Here is an 11,693-nt window from a genome sequence, read left to right as displayed (position 1 = left end):
AAATTTTAACCCATCTTAAGCCAGCCCATCTCAGCCCAAGTAACTTTTGGGCGGGTCATTTGACCCACCAATTTGCTGACTCATCCCATTCTGAACCGCTCAAAATCGGGTTAACCCGTCCATTTAACACCCCTAGTGATCACCATTGGGAGAATTTTTAGTCTTCCAAATTTGAAGAACCGTCAATTTGGGTCTTTTCAAATGTAAAGCAAAACCTATTTAAGTATCCATTTTCAAATGGATAATATGGATCTTATCGATATTTGACCAGTTTTAAAAAGTTTATTATTCAATCAAGCTTTTAGTGGATAGTATAGATGAATAATTAGTTTTTATCCATTATCCCACCACTAAATAGTAAATACAAATAAGAAAAGGTAAAACTAAATAAGGGAAGATTTTCTTTTTTGGGAGGAACTCTGCATTTAAAAAATTTACGTAGAGTTGCTATTATTAAATTGTAACTTGAATCATTTTAATTCTCTCTAGTTTTGATGTTAACAAAAAATTTAAAGGAAATTTTACCTCCATAGCAAAGGTATACATCTTATTTATTATAAATCAAAATTATTTTAAAATATTATTTTCTATAGCTACCTTTTATATTTTATAACATAATAGGTATTTATGGTATACACTACCATTGAGGCGTGAAATACGCTATTTATGTTTTCTCTCTCTCTCTCTCTTTCTTTCAGTTAACACACGATTCTCTCTCGAAATCTCAGCAAAAATTTTCTTCTCTCTCTCTCTCTCTCTCTCTCTCTCTCTCTTCCTTCTCTCTCTCTTCGAGCAAAATACCTGCTTCTAATCGTGAATTCTCTAGCCTAATCCTTTAGGGTTACTGCAATTAAAAATATTTCTACAGGTTCAGTCAATCTACAATGTGTACATCAACATGAACATTGAATGAATAATAGGGCAGAAGTTCTTAAAACGATCAATCATCAATTTCTACATAACTATGAGTCAGATAGAATCATCGGCGTCATCGTCATCCACTATTGGCTCATCCTCTTAGGTGAACAGATCTGGCCATGGCTACACCGGAGAAGATTTGAGGACCGGGTTTTTGTTCGTCTTCATTTTTAGTTTTAATACAATGTATACAGTATTTTGCTTGGCCGAAAAATGCCATATTCGGCGAACTTTCTTCTCTTCTTTGCTATTTAGTCACATACAATAATACAAGTATTGTATTCTGTACAAATTTACTCAAATATATTATATTTTTGTATAAATACATTATTTTTGTGCCTGCATTTATGTATTCCTAAGGTTTGTATTTTTTTAATACAGCCGAATATCACTGTGTTTTGTAATTTTTTATTGTTTGAATACAGTCGAATTGAATACAGTGAATTGAATACAATGTATAATAGTGAATATCTGTAAATTGAATACAATGTATACAGTCAAATTGAATAGAACGATATACACCATATTTTCTTGATTTTTTGTTGTTTGAATACAACTAAATTCAATATAGTGAAATTGAATACAATTCAATATTGCGCTTTCCTTTATTAAACTCTCGTAATCACTATTTTTAGGCGGACTACCTCACTGTATTTATAAATACATTCGCGCGAATATATGGCATACATAATTAAATATTTGTAATCCTTGTTTTTTACCTCAATGTATTTATAAATACAGTCGTGTGAATACATGGAATACAACACAGTAGTAGCAAAAAAGTATTAGAATTGATTTTGTTGAGTTAAATTATGAGTGATACACACTAATTGGTCTCTCTTTCCGTTATTAAACAACTAGATTATCCTATTTTTTAGGCAATTTCTGCTACTGTATTCATAAATACAGTAGCGCGAATACAACAAATATAGTCGCATAACAACTGAATAGTAGCTATAGGAAGTAATTATGTATATGGTAGTTATATGAAGTTAATAGCCACTAAACAATAGTGATTTATGAAAATTCCTCAAATTTAAACACCAATAGAGTGTAGACTAATGGACATATATAAAGGAGAAATTTTCAGAAACCACTATTGTTTAGTGGTTATTAACTTGCTATAGCTACCATTTACTTAATTACTTTCTATAGCTATCTTTTCAGTTGTTATAGAGTATATTCGGTGTATTCAAGCTACTGTATTCATGAATACAGTAGCAAAACTCGGTGAAAAATAGGGAAGTCCAGCTAACATAGACTGTATTCATATGTATTCGCGAGCTGTATTCATGAATACAGTAACGGAAATCTAAAAAAGGTCTCTCCAGCTGTTTAAAAACGGTAAGTGAATCAATTAACGTGATAGACTCCTAATATAACTCAACAAACTCAATTATACTAATTACAATGACTTTTGACTGTTGTATTTAGATGTATTTTATTTCATTCAACAACTTTTTAAAATATACTAGTCGTTCTAGTTTTAGTTATGTATTCTAACTAAGTGTTTTCATCTGTATTCTCAAGCCAATAGCAAAACTCGGCGAAAAACAGGGAAGCCCAGCTAACATAGACTGTATTCATATGTATTCGCGAGCTGTATTCGTGAATACAGTAACGGAAATCTGCGAAAAAAAGGTCTCTCCAGCTGTTTAAAAACGGTAAGTGAATCAATTAACATGATAGACTCCTAATATAACTCAACAAACTAAATTATACTTATTACAGTGACTTTTGACTGTTGTATTTAGATGTATTTTATTTTATTCAACAACTTTTTAAAATGCACTAGTTGTTCTAGTTTTAGTTATGCATTCCAACCAAGTATTTTCATCTGTATTCTCAAGCCAACTGTATTCTGCTGTATGTATTTGCTGCTGAACCTACAAATACATGTTCCGCTTGAGTGATTTACAAATCGAAAGATGGCCCTTCGAAATTGAGTGCTTTGGTGGGTATACCTCGGGTAACCCTCTTCCGAGTTGTTGAATCAGCCATTGGATATGAAATTTCGAGTTTTTTCGTGAAAGCATAACAATGGTGATTATTTATAAAAAAAATTAGTAAAGAGAAACAGAAGAAGCACAGTACCAGCAAAAATCTAACAACTTTAACACTTACCACAACTTTTTAGAGCAAAAAATATTAAAAATTGAGAGAGACGGTGGAGATGAATCAGTGGAGAATTGTGGATATAAAATGGGGAAGAGACTGGTGTTGTGAGAGAGAGATAGTGGGGAGAGAGATCATGGAGAGAAGTTGGATACTATACGGTGATCTTGTGAGAGAAAGAACATAAAGTAGGAGAGTGAAAAATATTATACAGTGTATTTAATGGCTTAACGGTAGGAAGTGACCATAAGTACATATTTTGCTATAAAAACTAAAAGGTAGCTATAGAAAATAATATTTTAAAAGGGTATTTATTTATTTTATAATAAATAAGGTGTAAAGGTTTGCTATAAGAGGTAAAATTTCCTATATAAAATGAAGAAAATTTTACCTCCAATAGCAAAATATTACACCCTATTTATTATAAACCAAAATAATTTCAAAATATTATTACTTATAGCTACCTTTTTTATTTTATAACAAAATAGGCATTTATTTTATACCCTACCATTGAGGTATGAAATACGCTGATTATGTTCTCTCTCTCTCTCTCTCTCTCTCTCTCTCTCTCTCTCTCTCTCTCTCTCTCTCTCTCTCTCAAATCAGCAGAATCGTCGGCGTCATCCGAAGATTCGATTTCTCCAGTAATTCGGAGAAGTAGGTAGCGGTAGAGCTGCAGCGGAAGAGTGGTGATTTCGGATCAGAGATATTTGGTTAGTAAGGAGCACATGCTGCTGCAATGACATGCTGTTGCAATACGTTTTGGCTTCATCTTGGGAATATTCAAACTAAAATGTTGTAAGCTATGTATGTTATTAATAATTTTAGCAGAAGAAGCATTACTCTAGTCAACAGATATTTGAGGCCCATGGCTACGTCAGGGAAGATTTGAGGGCTGGATTTTTGTTCGTCTCTACTTTTAGTTTTAATACAATATATACAGTATTTTGCTTGTCCGAAAAATGCCATCTCTGACGAACTTTATTCTCTTCTTTGCTATTTAGTCACATGCAATGATACAAATATATTGTATTCTGTACAAATACACTCAAATATATTATATTTTTGTATAAATATATTATTTTTCGCATGTATTTATGTATTTTGAAGATCTGTATTTTTTGAATACAACCGAATATCACTGTGTTTTGTGATTTTTTGTTGTTTGAATACAATCGAAATGAATACGGTGAATTGAATATACTGTATAATAGTGAATAATGGATATATGTGACTCTTGTTTGGTGATATGTACTGAAATACAATGTATACAGTCGAATTAAATAAAATGGTATATACCTTATTTCTTGATTACCTTACTGTATTTATAAATACATCGCACGGATACATGGAATATAGCACAGTAGCAGCGAAATTTATGTAGAATTGATTTTGTTGAGTTAAATTAAGAGTGATACATGTTAATTGATCCTCTTTCCATCATTAAACAGCCGGATTTTCCTATTTTTTTTAGGCGAATTCTGCTATTGTATTCATGAATACAGTAGTGCGAATACAACAAATACAGTCGCACAGCTGGATTCCCCTATTTTTTAGGCGAAATTCGCTACTGTATTCATCGCGAATACAATCTCATAACAACTAAATAATAGATATATGAAGTAATTATGGATATGGTAGCTATAGAAAATTAATAGCCACTAAACAATAGTTGTTTTTGAAAATTCCTCTAAAATGAAACTACGGATCGTTCCATTACAACTGTGAAGGGATAGATTATGGGCTTGAAGTACAGGCTACAGGCCCAAAGGGGTTGGGCTCGCTATTTTTCCCGTCGAAATTCGTTTTTGGTTTTTTAAGAGATTCTTTGTTAAAAAATATATGACGTTTGTGACAAAATTAACCGAAAACCAACGTAAATAAAAGGGATTTTAAAATGCCTAAGCTTAATGATATGGACATTATTAATTATATTTTAAGTATTCTTAAATCCGCCACTCAATTAGTTCGGCTTCATTTACCGCGTCAAAGCTAGAACACGGTTGAGACATGGTGATCAGAAACCCAAGAACAATAACAACAATAACAATAACAACAACAATAATAATAAATCTTGTATAATTCCATAAGTGTATTCTGGAAAAAGTTAGTGTATACGCAGACCTTGCACTACCTTGTGAAGGTAAAGAGCTTGTTTTCAACAGACCATCGGTTCAAGGGAAGATGAAAAAGAAGCAGTAGTAACAATAAGATAATAGGATAACCGAAACAAAACAAATACAAGATGATTGAAAATTCCAGAAACATATTACATTTCATATGAAATATATATAATATAGTGTACGAGATAAGTATTGTTAATAATATTTGTATTTTACACATGATTAAGGTGGTCTAATAATTACCAAAATGCTTTCAGCTTTTAATACATAAATTAGTTGTAAATGTCTTGCTTGATATTCAATTCAATTGATTCCCTCGTTATCTTTCCTAATAGGTTGCCTACTCTTTCTAATCTTTTTCTTAAGTGAAAGATACTTTGAGTACACAACTTCGTAGCCAATGAATTGAATATGAAATCCAAGTAAAACTCAAAGGCATCTAAGCTGTAAATAAGTAGAAATCAAGAAAAAATATCCAACACATTGCTTGGCTACTAATAAAAGCCGCCGCAGTACGTTGAATTGCCCGTATCATTAACAACAGCAACAACAACAACAACAATCCAGTATAATTTCACTAGTGAAGTCTGGGGAGGGTAGTATGTACACAGACCTTACCCCTACCCTGGGGTAAAAAAAACTGTTTCCAAATGACCCTCCTTATCCTTCCCTCCAAGAACTCCCCACCTTGCCCATATCATTAAATGGATATTATTTTAATTGGTCCATAGCACATCATGCCAGCTAACTATTGTTCCATTAATTATCATATAATATTTTAAAAGCCATTTTTTTTAAATTTGATCACGAGTTCACATATATCTTTTTAAGTTTTTTAAAAGTGACAAGTCGTGTGTAACATTTTAATTAAAAGTGTTGGGTGAATTAAACTAGGGGTGTCAATGGATAATTAAAAATCGATTAAACCGACCGAATCATTCCACACTGAATCGATATTTAGATTTTTTTTAATAAAACCGTGGGCTTTTATATAAATCTACAATTGTACCGATAATTAGGGAAGATTTTTTATTTTATGAAAATAAATCAAAAAAATATCGAACCGTACCGAATAAATTTACATATGGAAAATATATTAAGTTAAAAATAATAAAGTACTACATTTTTTCTTGGGTCTTGGAATTATGAAAATGGTTACAAGCCAACAAGTAATTAAGATCAAAATCCTAATTCCCAAACCTATTATACTACTCCTACTGAAACTAAATTATTTCCAGCATATTCATTAGCAAGACACAAAGTATTCCAACGATTTTGAGTAGCAAACTATATTGTATTGAATATATTTTCTTTTGTATGATTTAGATTTATCTTTTTGAGTATTTAATATTCTATAAACTTTATTCTTGAGTCCCAACTTGGTTAAATCTTTTGACTTGTGTGATTTATCTTTTCTTTGTCTTTGCGTGATTTTTTTACGCAGCAGTAGACTAGTTGATGAATCTTTACTCTGGCCATCTTTCATGTTTTCATAATTCATCACTATTTAAACAATAAAACTGTCTAGAGAGTTTTGCTAAGTCCTATAAAAGTATGTACGTTATTGCATTCTACTTTTACTAATGATTTTTACATGACATTTAAAAAAATACCGAAAATTAATCGAATCGTACCAATACCGAAGAAAAACTAACATAATTGGGACGGTTTTAAAAAGTTTAATTTTGGTTATACATAATAAAATAACCAAAAAATTGGTATGATACAAATTTTATAAAATAACCGGCCGAACCGAAGCATTGACACCCCTAAATTAAACTGCATGTTTATGTTAAATGATTTGTTGATTATTCAAAAAAAAATTATTTGGTTTAGTCAATAAAGAATAAACTGTCCGATAATCGTTAATCTGATACCAATTCACTCATTATCTTATTGGATGCCTAACGGATTACTATATTTATAATCCGATAATCGATAAACAGAATAATTAAACGTAATTATCCGCCCGATCCGCCCGACAAGCACCCCTAAATTCTAGATTCCAGTATCCTAGATAGAGGCCCATAGAATATTTGCAAACGAGGGCCCTAATTTTACGAAATTGACAACAGAAGGAGCCTTATCCGGTGTAAGTACACGTGGCACTTCCAAGGCAGTTGTTAATTTTGGCGGCATTAAGGTATCTGTCTGTAGCTTGATAATGACGTCATCCAATGCAATCAAACCTGTATTTTTCTGAATTGCCTGGACTACCCTTTTCCATGCTAAGATATTTGCAACAAAGCTAAAGTAAATATCCCTTTCAATCTATACAAGGACGCCTAATTAGAAGTATTTAAGAAATGAGAAAAATATTTTAATACACTGTACCAAACACAAATAATATGTGTTTAGTCTCAAGTGGTATATTTAATATATCATGTTAATGTCAACTCCTATAAAAGTACCGTGATTGACAATATTAAAATGTTAAAAATTTAAAAAAGTTCAATACAAAAGAACTATCAATCATTTATCATTTAAAGAGGACGAAAAAGTAGTGCATATAATGAATTTTTACATTCCTATACCGAAATTTTATTATTCTCCATAATCAAGTTTTAACTTAATTTTATGGACATATACAAATTATCACTTAAATACAAAATAGTTTTAAATGAGTATCTTTTTATATTAAAAATTGAATAGAGAATACTCATTCCCACGCTATCTCTCTCCATCTCTCTTTCTCTCTCTCTCTTTCTCTCTTTCTCTCCTTTTCTTCTGTCTTTTTCTCTGTTTTTCATCCTTTTTTTCCAGAAAATTCATCAATGAATTTCAATTGTTACAATATAGACTTGTAACTTAGCAATTTTCTTTTTATGTTGTGCAATTGGTGTTCGAATTGAAATTGTCAATCAATAAATTTTGAAAGTATTTTATTCTCCACCATTGACAGCCATTAAAAAGCTCCGAAGCTTTGGATGTTGAAAAATAGTTGTATAATGTATGAATCATTATATGAAATTTCTTTAAGTTATAAATACTATCTTTTTACATAAAGTTGTTGGTATGTATCAAAATTGTATTAAGAAGAGAATTTTTGATTGAAATTTCCGAGAGGAAGAAGAATACACCACATATAAAATATATACAAATCATATACAAAATACATACAAAAGACATATTGTATAAAATTTATATAAAAATTATATTTAAGTTGTATGATGTTGTAATTGTATTTATCCGGGTAAAAATAATGTATGAAAGTTGTAGATAAGTTATAAAAAAGTTATATACTATATAATTAGTCGTATAAAATTTATTTTTAGTTTATATATTGTTATAGATGTATCAAATTTGTATTAGAAAAATTACATATTCCGGCATTCGGAATTCCTTGTATAGTTTTGAAGGCAGATATACCCTCCAAATACAAATAAATATTCGATAATTGCAATGATTACTGTGGGGGAAAATCACTATGACCATGAGTTATGATCGCACCCTTGCATTAATTCGTGGAAATAGTTTAGGATACAAGAATATTTTTGAGCATTTAAAACAAATTGTTTCGACTTTTCCCCTGTTTCAGAAAAGCCAAACCTTATTTGTGATTCATTCCTTTCATTATCGTCTATATATAGGGGAAGTGATTCTTAAATAATACTTTTCTCCTTTTCATTTTACATAAAATGCTATAGTTAAGGCACTATGGGAAAGAGGAGAGGAGGAAAAAAAATGGTGTAACTGAATCCCCTAATTTAAGTAACTAATAATGAATTATATATGGAGAGAGGCGGCAGAGAATAGGGAAAGAGGAGAAGAGAGAGAAAAGGAAAAATGTGTAAATAAACCCCCTAATTTAAGACAGTAATAATGGATTATATATAATTTGAAAGCAATCCTTGCTTAGGACGGATAATATACAAAACTATAACAATTTTGATAAATAAGTTTCAAATATTGTATTGGAAAAATCCCTATAAGAATTGAGAGATTTTTATATGAGGTCGGGCAATCAATCCAAACCGGAGTTGTAAAACAAGTGTTGCAGTAGTTGTGCAATAATTAACAATTTTAAAAATATGAATAGTAAGAATGGATATAATTCAGAAAATATATTTTAGTCATACCTAACATATCTTCAAAATATTATTATGATTTCAGACAGATGCATATTCAGAATTTGAAGTTTATAGATTTCTAGTGTAATCTCAAATTAATATATAATAATAATTGGATTCATAGTTAGATATTTAAAAATATTTAATAAATTTCTTAATAGTAATACAACAATAGAAATCCCGAGAACCCATATGCAACACTCTAGATTCGCCACTAATTTTAGATAATAAAAAATATAAAAAATATATAATTTAAGTCAGTTTTCACGGAACAAAAGGCATTTTTTGAAGAAAACATATTTTTCTAGTTATAAATACTTACAAAGCTTCAAAAAAATATAACTATTGAAACATGTTCTTTTTGGAAGCAATTAAAAATTAAAAAATTGTTTTCTATACTACCAGAAGCAACATGCTTTTCCTTGGTGTCCGAAACCAAAATGTGATTCTTTTGGACTCAAAGAACCAAAATGTATGGAAAAAATGAGCAGTGACCATAATATATATATCGCCCTATTAAAGGGCGTTATACCTTAACGGTCGTTTGCCCAGTTAAGTATAGCGCCCTTTTAAAAGGCGTTATATATAAAGCCCTTTTAAAAACGCTATATATATTATATGGGCCCACCAATAATTCTTCTAGGCTTAACTGATATAACAATAATTCAACTGGGTATAACGCCCATATTTAAGGCGCTATACCTCAAATAATTGTACCCCAAACTGATTTTTGCCTTATTTAAAGAGGTTAAGGATTTTGTAAAAATTCATTCATAAATATTCTCAAGTCTTCTGAAATATTTCTTCGTTAAGTTGTTTTGCATTTTGTCATAAATAACTAGCGCATTTTAGTTATTATCTGCGCTTAACCAAAAAAAAAAAGAAAAACTTTCCATAAATTTTTTATTTTTCTTGCATTAACAAAGGTCTAGAAGCAATGACGTACCAATGTGTTATTGTGACAAACGTGCGATTTTGAAGCTATGTTGGTCAAATAGTAATATTGGGCGCAGACGCTGGATATGTCAACAACTTGTAAGATATTGTTTTGAAAAAAATATTTGTTAATATTTTTTTATATAAAATGTTAACTAGTAGTGTTGTGTTATAATCCCCATTGGTAGGACGAAAATCAATGTAGATTTGAAGAATGGTATGATGAACCCATTAACCAGAAATACTACAAATCATGTTTGCAGTATGTTTGGAATATGACCGGTGAATACGAACTCCAGATCTTTAAAATGCAACGACAAATTGTGGCGGTGCATGAGAAACTAAAAGAGGCGGAAGAAGAAAAAATAGGTTGGAAGAGAAATTTAAGTGGTTGAAGCAGAGAATAATGGGCGATGGTGACTAAACAAACACATGTATGTGTTGAGTGTAGTATTTTATCTTTATGTTTTTCGTGTCATGTATTTTCATTAGTTGTACTGAATTTAAATTATGTTAAGTTGCTATATTTGTGTTTGTGTTGTAGTATTGAAATAACGAAGAACCCGAGAAATAAAAACATAATGCATATATAATGTAAATAATAAAAATTATTGTTATTATTTACTGAATGTCATATGTACATAAAATTAAAAAAAAAAAGTCAATGTGTCCCACATCATGTATGCTTTAAAGCAGTCGTTGGCCTGAGGCGCATCCAATCCCGCCTGGTTATACTATCAGGATCATCCTCATCACGTCGCCTCTTTATCGGAGGATGCGATGCAACATGATTGTCAGTAGGACTGGCAAGCTCGGTAGAAAGGGCCGTCTGTCCAGCAGTAACGTACAAAACAATAAGATATTTTTGTATATGAAATATATATTAGTAATATACGTGTTAAGTCACAAAAAATTAAATTGTCTTACCATGGTCTCGTCAGGATCCTAAATATAATCATCCGTCTCAGCCATGTCAGTATCGCACAAAGTGGCCTCCGTGACGGGCGAGGATGCTGCCTTAAAAAAGGTGTTAGATATTTACGACTAATCAATGAGAAAAAAATAAATATAAATAATAGTAATAGAAACAAACCTGCGCATGTGAAAGATCCTCAGCATCCCTCGATGATGAGCCATAACTCAGTCGGCGCCCACTATCTATATCTCGTGTCGGACGATCATCAGCAACTGTCGATGGCTCTGGAGGACCAGGGAAATACTGATCCCACTCCTATCATGTAATGACCGTGCCTGCGATCAACAATGGAGCTGACGGGGTCACCTGCGAAGTCCCTGGAGTAAGTTGAAGGCTGAATGACAGCATATCACTAGGAGCATGGTCTGCCTCATGGTGGTCACCCGGCTGATCAACTCCAACATCCTCAACATGTGCCTCAACGCCCCCTTACTGGGGACCACCTCCTCGCCGACCCCCACGACCTCGTGGGACACCCCTACCTTGTGGGACACTCCTACCTCTTTGGGCATGCCTGCCACGTCGACCACATTCCGGCTCCACTGTTGGCCCATG

Source organism: Nicotiana tomentosiformis, chromosome 4 (genome assembly GCF_000390325.3).
Source record: "Nicotiana tomentosiformis chromosome 4, ASM39032v3, whole genome shotgun sequence".
Lineage (NCBI taxonomy): Eukaryota > Viridiplantae > Streptophyta > Magnoliopsida > Solanales > Solanaceae > Nicotiana > Nicotiana tomentosiformis.
This window is presented reverse-complemented; position numbering follows the sequence as displayed.